The sequence below is a fragment of the Pan troglodytes genome, chromosome 17 (genome assembly GCF_028858775.2).
Source record: "Pan troglodytes isolate AG18354 chromosome 17, NHGRI_mPanTro3-v2.0_pri, whole genome shotgun sequence".
NCBI classification, from domain to species: domain Eukaryota; kingdom Metazoa; phylum Chordata; class Mammalia; order Primates; family Hominidae; genus Pan; species Pan troglodytes.
The window spans coordinates 57400648-57415598 of NC_072415.2; the positions used below are offsets into that span (position 1 = coordinate 57400648).

At 47.3% G+C, this 14951-nt stretch overlaps 1 long non-coding RNA gene across 1 annotated transcript in view; it reads left to right on the plus strand.

The window, feature by feature from the left end:
• The window catches only part of LOC134808658 (uncharacterized), a 300148-nt gene that overhangs the window by 38243 nt on the left and 246954 nt on the right, over positions 1–14951 (plus strand). The window lies entirely within an intron of this gene.

Below are 14951 nucleotides of genomic sequence, written 5' to 3' on the forward strand. Positions count from 1 at the left end.
CATTGTGGAATGATTTTACTCCATAAACATAGAAATTATTTCTCAATTAAAATGCATATTCCTGAGCCGGGCATGGTGATTCATGCCTGTAATTCCAGTACTTTGAGAGGCCGAGAGCGAGGATCACTTGAGGCTAGGAGCTTGAGACCAGCCTGGCCAACATGGCAAAACCCTGTCTCTACTGAAAATATAAAAATTAGCTGGGCATGATGGCACACTCCTGTAATTCCAGCTACTTGGGAGGTTGAGGCATGAGAATTGCTTGAACCCGGGCGCTGAAGGTTGCAGTGAGATGAGGTCATGCCACTGCACTCCAGCCTGGGTGACAGCCTGGGAGACTCTGTCTCTAAAATAAAATAAAATAAAAAAGCAGATTCCTGGATAGCACTTACTAAGTCAGGATCTCAGGGAACGGAGCCTAAGAATGCACGGTTTACCAATACCCTCCTCCCCTTAGGTGGTTCAGATGAAGCCATCTTCACACTGTTTGGGGCTGGGAGCTGCTGGTGCAGGAGTAGCAGAGTATGGTGAAGAGAACAGTGAGGGCAGGTGAGGAGGTCAGATCTCAGCTCTGGCTGTGGTCTGCAGTGACTGGTCACTCTGCTTCGTGGTGCCTGCTGACCACCTCAGATCAGAGATGGCGTGTCCTTCCAGCCTTTAGGTCAGAGTCAAGGCTCCATGCTGCCTCCCTAGTTTTATCTCCATGCTGCTTTGTTCACTGGTCCTGCCTCTTTTCCATATCTGTATCTTCTTTCCTTAGATCATGATATCCATCCATCCATCCATCCATCCATCCATCCATCCATCCAAAACTGCTTACTGAAGGCTGACAACTTTCTCTCTTGCCTTTACCATCCTTTCTTTGTGTCTCTGCTTATTTAAATCCTGCCTAGCTCCTTTTTGAAGCTTTTTAAATGGTCATTATCCCACCCACCCACAACCCTGTCCTCTGATTCTTTCCCACTCTTATCTTGAACACCATAATAGCATCATCTTTATTCCACATTCAGCAACTCTTGATTGAGCATCTCTGCTGCTCAGGGAAAGTTCTAGATTCTGGGAACACAAACAGAAAGACATACATCACAGACCCTCAGAGCAGCTTCCAGTTCAGTCTTGGTTTGGTCTCTTTTTACAAAGGTGTTTTAAAAAATTATACCAGCCTGGGAAACATAGCAAGACCCTGTCTCTAAAATATATTGGCCAGGTGTGGTGGTTTGCACCTGTAATCCCAGTTACTTAAGAGCCTGAGGCAGGAGGATCACTTGAGCCCAGGAGTTTGGGGCTGTAGTAAGCCATGATTGCACCATTCCACTCCAGCCTAGATGACAAAGTGAGACCCTGTCTTTAAAAAGAAAAAATAAAGGAAAATTATAAAAAGAGAAACTTTCAGCTTTTGGTTCTGCATGTAAGGAGCTTAAAGGTTGCCACTGTGTCCTAACAGCAAGTAAAAAGCTTAACAAACTGAAAAACCATACACTGTTGTAAGAAATTCCCATAGAACACAGTGTATAAAGTGAAAAGCAAAAAACAAAACTTTGTTCTCCTGCTCCCTTCTTGTATTTCCAGTCTCCAGAGGTAACTGGGAATACCAGTGTCTTGTGTGTCTCTTCCAGAAATGTACCAAACCTTCGCATTTTTCTCTAATGGTTTTGTGTATGAGTCCCCTTCTCCCAGCTGGGTTGAAAGCACTGTGGGAGGGGGACTCAGTTTTCTCCCATGTCCCTCCATATCACCCTTCACAGGCCTGGGCACACAGGGGTGACCCATACTAATAGACTGGCATCAAATTCAGGGACTGAGAAAACTCTTTGGGGACCTTGTACAGATCTGGTAGCATTACCTGTGTGAAGCTTCCTGCCCATTTAGAGTGTAAGCCTCCGGAGGGCAGGCCACCCAGCCTGTGTTCAGACCCCTTCCAGGCCTGTGACTCTCTGGGTTGCCTCTCCCTAGGCCAGAGATTTGGACATTCCCTGGGTTACACAGGGGCCAGCCCCCGAAGCAAGAGCTTCTCCAACCAGCCATTTACCCCATTCCACTTGTCTCATCTAAGGAGTATCATAGGCCAGGCTTCATTGCAGGTATGATGCAGCTTGTAAGGCATGCGGGGGCCAGTGGATGTGGTATTCTGTGGAAGCCCAGGAGGGAAGGTTGAGCTGTCGGAATGAGAGAGATGGAGAGGGAGCAGGGGAGAGCAGGAGTATCAGAATGAGTGATGTGCAATGTTCAGGGGTCAGCGCATTACAAAATGATTCTCGTTAATTATTCAGAGCCCGCCATCTATTGTATGGCAGGTGTGGACAGCTAGGATGGGATGCCTGCCATTCTCTCTGAGCCACTGAAAGAGGGAAGGGTGGGGTCATCTTGGATCAGTCTTAGGAGGGTGAGTCTGGGGGTGACTTCAGTATGGCAGTTCCTGGAAGGGTAGGACTAGCTAAGCAAGTCTCTCCACCTTTGAGATTTCTGGCATTCTATGCTGGTGGAACTGACACTTGGGCTCTGTACTAGGTAGAAGGCAGAGAGAAAAATCTCCCCCAAGAATACAACCTAAAACACAATCATGCTCAGGCAGGCTAAAGCTATCTGTTCAAGCAGAGTAAATAGAAGTAAATAGAGCTGAGAAAGAGAAACTTCCTCTCTGGCTCTTGCCTTTTTCTGAAATCTCTCTCTCCCCCAAGTCAAGTCTAACCATCTCTGTGTGTCCAGCATTAGCCGGCCTACCTGGCAGGTGTTCTGTCCCCAGCTGGAGCACTGGAGGGCTGCACAGCTTGGCCTTGGGTTCTGCACGGAGTCCTTTGGCCTCTCCTTGTTCATGACAGCATGTCTCATCTGCCCAGTTCAAGGAAGAGGCCTCCCTAACACCGAGTCAGGCACATTAGTAGCTGGAGAGATATTTTGTTTTGTTTTGTTTTTTCCTTGGGTTGAACGAAACTGTTGTCAGAGAAGGACCAGAGAAGAAGGTGTTGAGGAGAGGCAGGGTGCAGTGGCTCATGCCTGTAATCCCGGCACTTTGGGAGGCCGAGGCAGGAGGATCGCTTGAGGTCAGGAGTTCAAGACCAACATGTCCAACATGGTGAAACTCCACCTGTACTAAAAATACAAAAATTAGTGGGGCATGGTCGTACACGCCTGTGTTCCCAGCTACTCAGGAGGCTGAGGCAGGAGAATTGCTTGAACCCGGGAGGCAGAGGTGGCAGTGAGCCAAGATGGCACCACTGCACTCCAGCCTGGGCCACAGAGTAAGACTTTGTCTCGAAAAAAAGTGTTGAGGAGAAAATAAAATAAAAAGATCTTAGTAGAAAGAACAGTCACAGAGTGGAAGCAGCATGGTGGTGGCTGGCTGAGTGGGGCTGGAATGAAATATTCTTGGCCTGCCGTTGGAGAGCGGGGCAAATTGGGCAAATTCATTAATCTTGCTGAGCCTCAGCTTTCTCATCTGTAAAGTTGGGCTAGAACTAGTAGCTCCTGTGAGGACTCAAAGAGATGATGCTTATGAAGTGCCCAGCACAGGGCAGCATGTGGACGTGGTGGCTGTTCATGTGTGCCCTGCTTGGGTGACCACCAAGTTCAGGTAATGGTCCTCCAAGGGAAGTGGTGGCAAGCACTTTCCTCATCTAAAGGCCTTACCTGGAGAAAATTCTGTCACCTGGTAAAGAAACGTTAGACATTGAGAGCTGGTGAAGTGACTGGGGGCGGAGGCCTTCCTGGTCCCCCTGGGAAGGAGCCACCCAGACCAGCTGAGCCTGCAGCCTCCTTTCCTTGGGCCAGTCCAATTCCATTCTCACCTGGGACTGAACCTGTTGCCCTTGGAAGGAATTTTAACATTGGGAAAAGCAAACAAACAAGGCATCCACCTAGCAAGGCACCTGGTGAGCAGACAGACCACTGGCTCCAGGCAGCTGGAGACCTGCTTCTGGCCCTGGCTCTGGAGCTGACTGGCTGTGTGATCCTGAATGCCTTGCATTTCCTCCTGTGTCTCGGTATATTCATCTTTCAAATGAGAGAGGTGGATGAGTTCACACTTGCCAACTTTAACAGTCACGTAGGTGGTTGGCTATTTGAAGATTCCATGGAACTGATGTGAAAAATCCACAATGTTCCTTGAAACCAGGGGCAGCAGCTGATGAGTGAGGCTGAATTTTATAGGTAGGAGGGGGGTCTATATTTACATATCTTGCAATTAGGAGGGGTCTGTATTTATATTTCTTGTGTGGTTTGGTTTTGTTTCCTCTTCAAATTGCATCTCTTCCCTGGATCCTTTACAAACTTCTAGGAAGAGAAAGGAAGGCCTCTCTTCCTGGTTCATCATCTCACCAATGTACTTATTTGTGGCCGTGTGGAGTGTGCATATTTAATCTTGTCTAGTTATGCTTCCAATGTTTCCAATTCAAATGCCCGAACAGTCTCTGCGCATCTATTCAAACCATGCCTTTATGCTCCATGTTGGAACAGAAGCCCGCTGAGTACACAGCCTGTCTGCTGTTGTATGGGGCCAATCTTAGTGTTTAGCAGCAAGCTGTGGAGCTTCCAAGTACCCAAGGAACACCAACTGCAGATGCAGCCCCGTTCCAAGCCAAGGGTCTACAGACGTATAGAAGCAAATCTCTTGCCAAGAACCCTCCCCATCTGGATGTAACACTTTTACTGTGCTAGAAGATTTCTTTCACTAGATTTCAGTCCCCGTGTTGTGGGGATTTGGCTCTTTTGACCTGTGTGTACCAGCGCCTGTTGCAGTATCAGACACAGAATGGGTGCTTAACAAATGTTTGTTAGAGAACGAATAAAAGGATGGTCTTTGCAACTCGATGTACTCACACAGTGAGGAGACAAAGTAGTAGGACTATCTGATATTTACTGAGTGCTTAGGAAATGTCAGGAATTCTCAATCTCTCTCTCTCTCTCTCTCTGTGTGTGTGTGTGTGTGTACTTGAGAGACAGGGTCTCACTCTGTTGCCCAGGCTGGAGTGCAGTGGCATGATCCTAGCTCACGCAACCTCCATCTCCTGGGCTCAAGGAATCCTTCTACCCTAGTAGCTGGGAATACAGGGGCATGTTACCACACCTGACTAATTTTTAAAATTTTTTGTAGAGATAGGGTCTATATTAGGGTTCTCTAGAGGCACAGAGCTACTAGGATAGATCTACATATGAAGGGGTGAAGGGGAGTTAATTAAGGAGTATTGACTCACATGATCACAAGATAGTCCCACAATAGGCCATCTGCAAGCTGAGGAGTAAAGAAGCCAGTCTGAGTCCTCAAACCTCAAAAGTAGGGAAGCCAACAGTGCAGTCTTCAGTCTGTGGCTGAAGGCCTGAGAGTCCCTGGCAAACCACTGGTGTAAGTCCAAGAGTCCAAAAGCTGAAGAAGTTGGAGTCTGATGTTCGAGGGCAAGATGCATCCAGCACGGGAGAAAGAGGAAAGCCGGGAGACCCAGCAAGTCTGCTGTTCCGTCTTCCCCTGCCTGCTTTATTTCTAGCTGCGCTGGCAGCTGATTAGATGGTGCCCACCCAGATTGAGGGTGGGTCTGCCTCTCCCAGTCTGCTGACTCAAATTTTAATCTGCTTTGGCAACACCCTCACAGACACCCAGGAACAATACTTTGCATCCTTCAATGCAATCAGGTTGACACTCAATATTACCCATCACAGGGTCTCACTGTGTTTACCAGGCTGGTCTTGAAGTCCTGGCTTCAAGCAATCCTCCCACCTCAACCTCCCAAAGTGTTGGGACTACAGGCATGAGCCACCACACCCAGCCCTGAGTGTGTTTTTATGTATTAATTCCTTTACTCTTATAATAATTCTATGAGGCAGATGCATTTATTACTCCCGTTTTACTGATGAAGAATTAGAGGCACAGAGTAGTTCAGGAACTTGCCCAAGTCTATATAGCTAGTAAGTGGTAAGACTGAGAGTTGTGCTAAGGGCAGTCTGGCCCCTGAGTCTGTGTGCTTAATCATCATACTATTTAGATATGAGGATGCGCTTCACCTTCAGCAAGCATCTGAAAGCTGGGAGATGTTATGAGTGAACACAAAGTGTCCAGTGGCCTAAATATAATGCTGAGGCCACAAAAATGCGGGAACAGACTCCTGTATCTTTTACCAACTGGGGTATCACTTGCTCTCTGGTGTCCAGAGACCTCATTTGTTCACAGCTACACATAAGCTCTGATGTCTTTGGGCTGCTTGGCTGGTGTTTTCACCGATGGCAATAGTTCATGGTTTTATCCCCTTCCTTCTGGCTTGTTCTCTGGTGTATTCCCAGTGCCTTCCCAACTTATATTTCCAAACTTCCTTCTTGGAGGTTTGGCATCTCTGGTGGGAGCTCTGACACAGACTGTTGCACATGCCCCCATCCAGCCAGATACCAGCCTTTCCCGTTCTCTGTGCCATATCTTGGGTTATGCTCTGAGGGTGCCACAGGGATGCCCAAGGCATGGTTTTGGCACCTAATAGTTTTCTGATTGCTTGAAAAGAGGAGAAATGAATTATATGAGAGCATAAAATCAAGTGTCAGGTGATACGGTTCCTGTTAAGTGTGAGAAGAAATTCAGAGACAAGAAGGTGACATCAGGCCAGTGGGAGTTAGGAGATGTGCAAGCCTGTCCCAGAGTGGTCACACTTGCTGTGTGACCTTGGCCACTTACTTCCCGTCTCTGTGCTTCAGTTCCCTCACCAGTAAAATAAGGGAGTTAATCTAAACTCGAATGTTGCCTTCAACTCTAAAATTTAATAATTGTAAGACCTCCTGGGATGAAGAAACATGTAAAATTTGCCCCCAGATGAGGAAGTCTTTGAATGGGGGAACAAAAGAGTTGGTAAATACTTTCTGGAAGTTCCCATTCAGCACCCCCAGGGCTGCCCATTGGCCCCATCTCATCACCATCGCTCCCCCTTTGTTCCACACCACCTCCCCAGGTTGGCCTCACTGCTTTTCCCCTCCCTCCTTCCCTCTTCCAAGCCTAGATTGTTCCAGTATTTGTAATTGGTTCTCTGCATCCCTTAGACATCACCGAGTCGATCTCAGCCAATTTTCCTCCCTTTTGATGCATCTCTTTCATCCCTCTGCTGTTGGCCCTTCCTCCCCCACCATCACTGCTTTCCCTTCCCAGAACCTTGACTCCAGCTCATCCATCTTTCCAGAGTGCGGCTGATCCTGGCGTTCCCCTTCCAGTGCATTCGGGGGGACAGGTGCTGTCGGGATGCACACATGGAGAGAATGAGATGCTCCCCCCTTCCCTGGGCACAAGGAGGATAATGATCCTGAGCGCTTCCCTCCCAGGGCATGATGAGAATCAGTGAGTTAATGCCCATAAAGTATTATAATGACTCCATGGAGTCATCTGATGGAGCGATGAGGAACTGGGCATCTGGCTCTAATTTACTTAGAGCTGGAGAATTCAGGCAGAAGCGGCAGCCTCAATTTTTTTTTCTTTTTTGTACCAACCACTCACCCCAATGCAGAGCAGAATTTCTAAGCACAAACTGACACCACCTAGTGAGATTTAAAGACACCAAATTCTCAATTCATGAGACCTGTGTCAGGAAGATTCATTACAGATATCCTGTTGTCCCCACACCCCACCCTTTACCCTTTGATGGATTGGAAACAGGTTCTGAGCCCTTAAGTGTCATAATTCAACTGCCCAGCTGGTTGGTTAGTGGGTCTGGGAGGAGAAACTTTATCTTCTAATTCCAACCATGTGTTGTGTTCTTCCCTCCCTCCCTCTGTCCCTTCTTTTCTGCCATGTGTATTTATTGGGGTACCTCCTTTGGTGTGACCACATGCTGGATATGACACCAGGTTTCTCTTTTAGGTGTCTAGACAGCAGGAGAAGAAGAAACTGCCAACCTGGAACTCAGAGCCAGGTGGTTTCGTAAATAGTTTGTGGAATCCTTGCTTTCACTGCACCCACCAGCCGTTTCTCCACCCGCCTCCTTCCAGCTTCTGAGTCGGCTTCGTGCTGCTCTTCCCTCTGCATCTTTGCCCATGTGGTTCCTCCTTCCACAAATCTCCTTCCTGCTCATCCATGGAGATACAACCTTCTTTAAAAAAAAAAACCTGTCAACTCACACCCCAGTGTCACCACACTCACCAAGCAACTTGTCATCCTGAATCCTGCAGACATCCGACCATCACAGCCAGCCATTCCTCTGTCCACCCCCAGACTCTTTTTGTCTCACTGTGTCCAGGCTGGTATTGCAGGTAGACATGCTGTTTTCACAGGGTGGACTTGATGGGGAAAGCCATACCCTTTGTATCACGTACTTAGCACCACGAGGCTGGCAGCAAACCCCTTTGCTCTGCCTTTGTTGCTGGCTAATTAGAGCCTGTTTCCACCGTTGTCGCTGTCTTTCCAGCCATCTCTTCCCCCACAGGAACTCCAGCCTCTGGCCATGTTGTTTCCATCCTACTTGTAACCCCTTATGGTAACAAATGGCCACTCTTTGTAACAGAATAAAATCCAACCATAGCTCTGACCCAGCTCAGTGTCTACCTCACCTGGAATGCAGCCCCTTCAACAGTGAAGGTAATGTTATAAATACTGACTATCTTGGTCCCCACAGATCTCTTTCCCATCACACCTCCTCTGAGCCCTCTAGCTTTGCTCCTTTGAAAACCCATAAGCCTTATTTCTGTCTTTGGAGTATAATCACCTTGAAAGTAGAGACTGTGATTATAATAGCATCTCGGTAAACCCCAATAAATATTTGTTGGTTGATTGATTTACTGACATTACTGGGCCGGAATCTGGTTTCTGGACTTTGGTGCTGTGTTTATTGCCGTCTGTTAGGCAAGTGAGCCTCCTCACAGGTTTTGTCTAGTCCAGGCTGAGAGGTGGAAAGGTCATGGACTCTGGTGCTGGGAGGAGGTGAACCAAAATAATTACTGGAAAAAAAAGTGGGCTGGGCGTAGTGGCTCATGCCTGTAATCTCAGCACTTTGGGAGGCTGAGGCAAGTGGATCACATGAGGCCAGGAGTTTGAGGCCAGCCTGGCCAGCATGGCAAAACCCCATCTCTATTTAAAATACAAAAATTAGCTGGGTGTGGTGGTGCATGCCTGTAGTCCCAGCTACTTGGGAGGCTGAAGCACAAGAATCGCTTGAGCCCATGAGGTGGAGGTTGCAGTGAGTTGAGATCATGCCACTGCACTCCAGCCTGGGCAACAGACTCAGTCTCAAAAAAAAAAAAAAATGTGTATGGCAGACTGCATGGCCAGACTTGAGTTATCCCTTGTAGCAAACACTTTAATTTTGGTCCTGCTGTAACTCTGTTATAAGGCATGGCCATTTGTTAATGTAAGTGAGGATTGTGCTTCCTGGGATTCTCATTCTGCTAAAATATTGAACACACTTGTAAACCTAAGCACCTTCTCTCTCTTGCTGGCAGGCAGTAATGACTGTAAGACAAAACAGCTACTTTCAGTTCAAATGCATAACTGTTTTTCATTGATCACAGAAATAAAAACACAACCCTAATGAATGAGTTCATAAAGCATCCTCCCCACTTTATGTAGTTTGTCCGAATTCTCTCCATCACTTGTCTGCCCTCTGCTCCCCTGCCCACTTCTGCATCCTCTCTATTCTGACCATAGGAAACACTTCCACAAGATTCTAACTGGCTTCAACATTCAGCGCAGGGGGCACCTAGGTTTAGTCAGAAACATTGTACATATACAACAGTGGAAATTAGGTGGGTCCTCAAAGACATTAGCTTGTAGCCAAGAAAAGCTTATGTGGAAAGGGCCCTTCTGAAAGATGGTCTGATTGCTTCAAGGTCAGGCTTACCATTGGATAAACTCCTGGCCACTGTGAAAGTCCTCCTGCCACCCCTGACAGAGACTATGGGTGGGCTGTCTTCTGCCCAGAGGGGCAGCTGCCTCCACTACCTCGCCACTGCCCGCCCTTCTTCTGGGGTCCTCCAGTGGCCCCTTGATTGGGCAGGGAAGCCTGCACCTACTTCCTTGGCCACGTCCATCCTAGCCTGGGGAGAGGCAGCGGTCTGTTCCGGGGGCCCCAAGCCACATCCAGCTTCCTGTCTGTTTTTCTTTTGTTAAAGCCAAATGAAACAATGTAATTAGCTTGTTACAATTAAAGTGACTCGACTGGATAAATTGTAATCACCCAGAATCAAGTCAGGCATCCCTGCAGGTCCCGGACATCGCAGCTGAGCTGCCTCATTTGCATAATTAAAATATACAAATGATAATGGATTTTGTACTCAATTTCCAGCGGCTGTGAATTTGAGAAACTCTGAAATTAGAATAACAGAGATGAAGCCCGCCTAGAGGTAATGGGGATGACAAGTTTGGCAGTAGGGGTGTTTATAACGCTAGTTTCTCGCTACAAAATAAATAAGTACAAAAAAAGATTAGAGAACGATATTAGTTAATAGTTCCACGGGCAGTGGGAAGTGGAGATAGACTATGATTACCTCTGTGAATTTACACTGTCTTTTCTTTCTTTCTTTCTTTCTTTCTTTTTTTTTTTTTCCTGACAAGCTCTTGCCTAACCTTAGGGGATACCTTCTCCCTGATTATGAGAAATCAAGAATGAATTAAATGCATAAAAAGGGTTGTCACAGATCGACTCACCAAAGGAAAAGAAGAGAAATGAAATTAGTCTTGCCGCTCTTGCTTCCAGCTAGGGCTGCATTAAACGGAAAGTGTGCTGAGGGGGGCAGAGTGGCAGGAGAGGTGGGGAGGGGCTGTGACAGTTAGAGGAGGGAGGGGTTGGCATAGTCCAGGAGGGCAGACATCAGGGTTCAGGCAGAACTGAACAACAGTGGAGCCAGAACACAATATTACTTGTGGAATGAGATTTGAGAGAGTATCGGATAGACCCCCTTACTCAAAATATACCCCACAGCGGGGACAAAACATTTTGGTGGATGCACACTTGCATATAAGCACCATGTTCCCTGCCAATAGACAGAACATCAAAATACAAATAAGGTTGTTCTTTTTTTTTTTCCTGTAAATTCAGTGAGGTTGGGGCTAGATCTGTCTACTTCATCTGGTATTCCCAGGACCTAATACATAGTAGGTCCTTAAAAAGTATTTGTTGAATGAATAAATGAATGGATAGGAGAGATGGAGGACAACGTAAGAATATTGGGAATGTATGGGAAAAGACCCCGAAGGCTCAAATCATCTATATTCCCGTTCTTGGAGCCAGCAGAGCCTGGGCATTGGAGTTCCCATTGGGAATGGGTGTAAGGTGTCAGAGTCCATCTTCCCTGGACTAGCCTGCCTGCCTTTTGTGGTCAGTATGTTGCAATGGAAACTGGACAAAATCTCTCTGCCAGAAACAAAGTGAAAGCAGCAATTTGCAATCAGCCAGTGAGGACCAGGAACACTGCTGTCTGGGAAGGAAATCCAGAACCCAGGCTCTGGGCCTCTCCCATTGATGGGCTCAGCACAGAAGCTGTCCAATGGGGCAAGAAAGAAAACTGCCTGTTGGGGAAATGGGGGTGACTCTGACTGATGTATCTTCCCAGCTCGTTGGAAAAGATGTGCAGAGTAGGGCAATCAGGAAATTGACCAGGCAGCCAATCTACTTTATGGTCAGGGACTTGGGCAAGGAAATGCACCAGGGGAGCTAGGGGCAGGTGGTTGGAATCTAATGCTGGGTGGAGAAGGAGGGATGTGAAGGGAGTCAGGTTCTCTAGCCTGGGCACTTGGGAACCATTCTTCCTGGGAGCCTGTAAGTAGAACAGCTTCCCCTGGCAATGGTATTGAGCAAGCCCTCTGAGCTGGGAAAGAGAGACAGGAAGGACCACTGTCAGTTTCCCAGAGGGCTTCACACTGGCCTCCCAGCCACAGAGTGAGTAGCAATCCAATTCGTCTTTTTTGGGCCCTGGCTCTGAGGTAGGACTTGCCTAATCCCAGGTCCTGAGGAACGATGGGGTGAGATGCCATAATAAGAGTGAAGTTTCTTGGAGGAAGGCACCAATGCTCACAGGTCTGGAAATACACAGACTTTAGGACAGGGATGGTGATTATAAATTTCAAGTTAATGATAGGAAGAAGCCAACCATGTCCTTGAGGGCTAGAACAGGCTGAGTTGAGGCCTTTGGATGTGCTTCAGGCCTGCTTTGGGCATCATTGTACTATGGGGATCAGAAATGCCACCACGGACCATCCATTGGTTCATCCAGTCTTGGCGTCTGCTCCTGAAAAAGGGCAGTTGATGGGGCTTCAACAACTTTGGGATTTCCCCCAATCCTCCAAATGTCCTTTAACCATTAGGAATATTTTCATAAGTTTATCTAAATCCTCCTTGAATCCACCTGCATTGCTGTCTGCTGCCTTGTAATTTTTACCTCTTTTAGGAAGTTTTATTCATCAGGACTACTTCTTACATCTTTTAAGATTGGGGGCAGCTGCTGAACAAATTCTGCCACCTGGATGTAACACCATGTCTGTTTTCATGCCTCTCATAACTTTCAGCCACAATCTCAGCCCTTGAGTCTCCAGTCTCCATCCTTTGAAAAGTCTCCTCAGGCCTCCTTCTTATCCCTGGGACACTTAATTGCCTCCCCGTTTGCCTACCAGTGCACAAGACATTTCACAGAGCATAGGGAAGTTGGTCTTGCAGCCAGGGTGTGGCAAAGTTCGTGAAATCTGTTCTACAAGTGGGAGGCCCCTCACTCATCCTTCAGAGAGACTGCCATGTCCTGCCAACTGGGTCAAACTCTAGGTCAGGCTGTGCAAAGAGAAATGCTGATCTTCAACATGATGCTATTGGCCATTGTGTGGGAGGCTTGGTATTACTACTGGAGCTGAGAGCCTGGGTATTTCTCCTAGGCACACAGTGCAGGAAGAGAAGGCCTGTTAGTGATGTGCTGGACAGACAGTTCCCATGTGTGGACAGGGAGGGAAGTGGGAACAGCATGTGCTCCCTCCTCCCACTTACTTTTTCTAGAAAGCAACATTGTGTCAATATGGATAGTATGAAGTGTAAGTTCCTTGAGGGCCTGGACCATACCTATTTTATTATTATATCCCCAGCATCTAGCATAGTGCCTGGTACATAGTAGTTGCTTAGTAAGTATTTGTGGAATAAATTAACGAATAAGCATGTGCTGTTTTTTTTACGATGAAGATACATTGTGGAACATTACAAAAAAGAAAATCTATTCTTAGGTTCAAATCTGTCAGTTTATTACTAAATCTACCAATTGGTATTAATCACATTTTAGGTTGACCCAGGGCTTGTCTTCTGAGTTTTTCCCTTCTTACATCCACCCATTCATTCTTTCATGCCAGGCTCTGTTCTCAGCCTGAGGGGTCTAACAGTGAACAAGTTCCCACTTCCCTCAGTTATTCCTGCTAGATCTTACTTCTTGTTATAGCTTACGTCTAGGTACTGCCACTGTCACGGCCCCGGGCCAGGCTACCATCATCTCTTACCTGGAATATTGCCTTTTGGATTCCCCTAATTCAATCTTCCACCCCCTCTTGTTGTTTTCCACACTGCAGCTCCAGTGATCTCTCTCAAAAAAGAAATCTGACCACCCATCTCTCTTAGGTAAAACCCTTTCTTGCCTTCAAAGCTCATGGCAATCCACGTCTGCTCACCTCTTCCACCCTAGCCCTCACCACTCCTGCCTCACACTCACCTTGATTTCCTCCGTGGCCTAGAAACATCCCAGCTCTTTCCTCTCTCTGGGTCTTACCCTCACCAGTGTGTCTGCTTGGCTGCTCCCCATGGGGCCATTCTGTTCTCCAGCCAGACCTCACGCCCTCCTCTGGAAAACTTCCCTGTCCCCGTGGGTTGGGGCCTCTTGCCTGTGCCTCCTCCATGTTCTGAAGCTCCGCTTATGTCATTGGGATTGCTTGTTTTAGGTGCCTCTTTCTTCTATTAGAACTGGAGTCATCGGAGGGCAGGAATGGCCGTGCATCTCTAGCTCTGGTTATAGTGCCTGTCACATAGCACTGTTCAATATATTTACTTGCTGAATGAAAGAGCGCCTAAAAGATGATAGCTAGAATTATGAGACTGCTAAGAAAGAAGGGAAGTGGAGGGAGGAGGAGGACCTTGAGGAACATTTACACCCAGAGGTCAGAGAGAAAAAGAAGCACTAGAGGGAAACACTCCCTGAGAGGCAGGAGGCCAGCAAAGTTCAATAAAACCGAAGCCCAAGAGGACCAGAAAGGGCTAGCCATCTGGCCAGGGATGGGTTTTCTGCACAAAAAATATTACCTTCCCTCCTCCCTCCCAGATGGGCCCATTTGGGTCAGGAGATCACCCAGGTCCACTATTTTCCAGTCCTTGATTAGGAAGACCAGATCAATGTTCCCTTCCCATTTGGAAGGCTTTGGGACACAATTTTCTTGGGGCAGATGAGTGTCACCAGAGCTGCTCGTGGAATCTTCTGGGCACATGGACCTAGGGAGGGGATGTTCTACTCCTGGATAGACCCTGCCTTTGAGTCTCTCCCTCCTAGAGGCAATGCACATCTGCCCTGTATCTGAAACCTCCGAGCAGCCAATCTGAGCCCTTGTCTATTAGAGAATTAATTTTTAATGGGTTTTATAGCATGGCGGATAAATCAGTTAGGGAGAGACAAGGAGCTGGCAATGCCTAATGAATATCGATTGGGCCATTTAAAAGGGAAACCTTGCCAAAAGGGGGACAGCCACCCCACAGAATCAAAATCAGCTGTGTGGAGTGACTAAGAGGCAGCAGTGACATCTTCCTCTCTTCTGTGGCTGAAAATATTCTCCAACTTGTTGGCCACTGATGCTTTAAATTGCACCACTTTTTGGGTAAGGGCCATGCCTTTTGTTAAGATTCACATATCTGTGAGACAGGAACCTATTTTCAATATGTAATTCCTTAGTATAAATTAGTTGTGTAGGTGTTTCCCAAAGGATATAAACGAGAAGAGCAGGACTGAGTTGGAGGGATCTTGAACATTTTCCTGGGGTTGGCTGTGTCTGG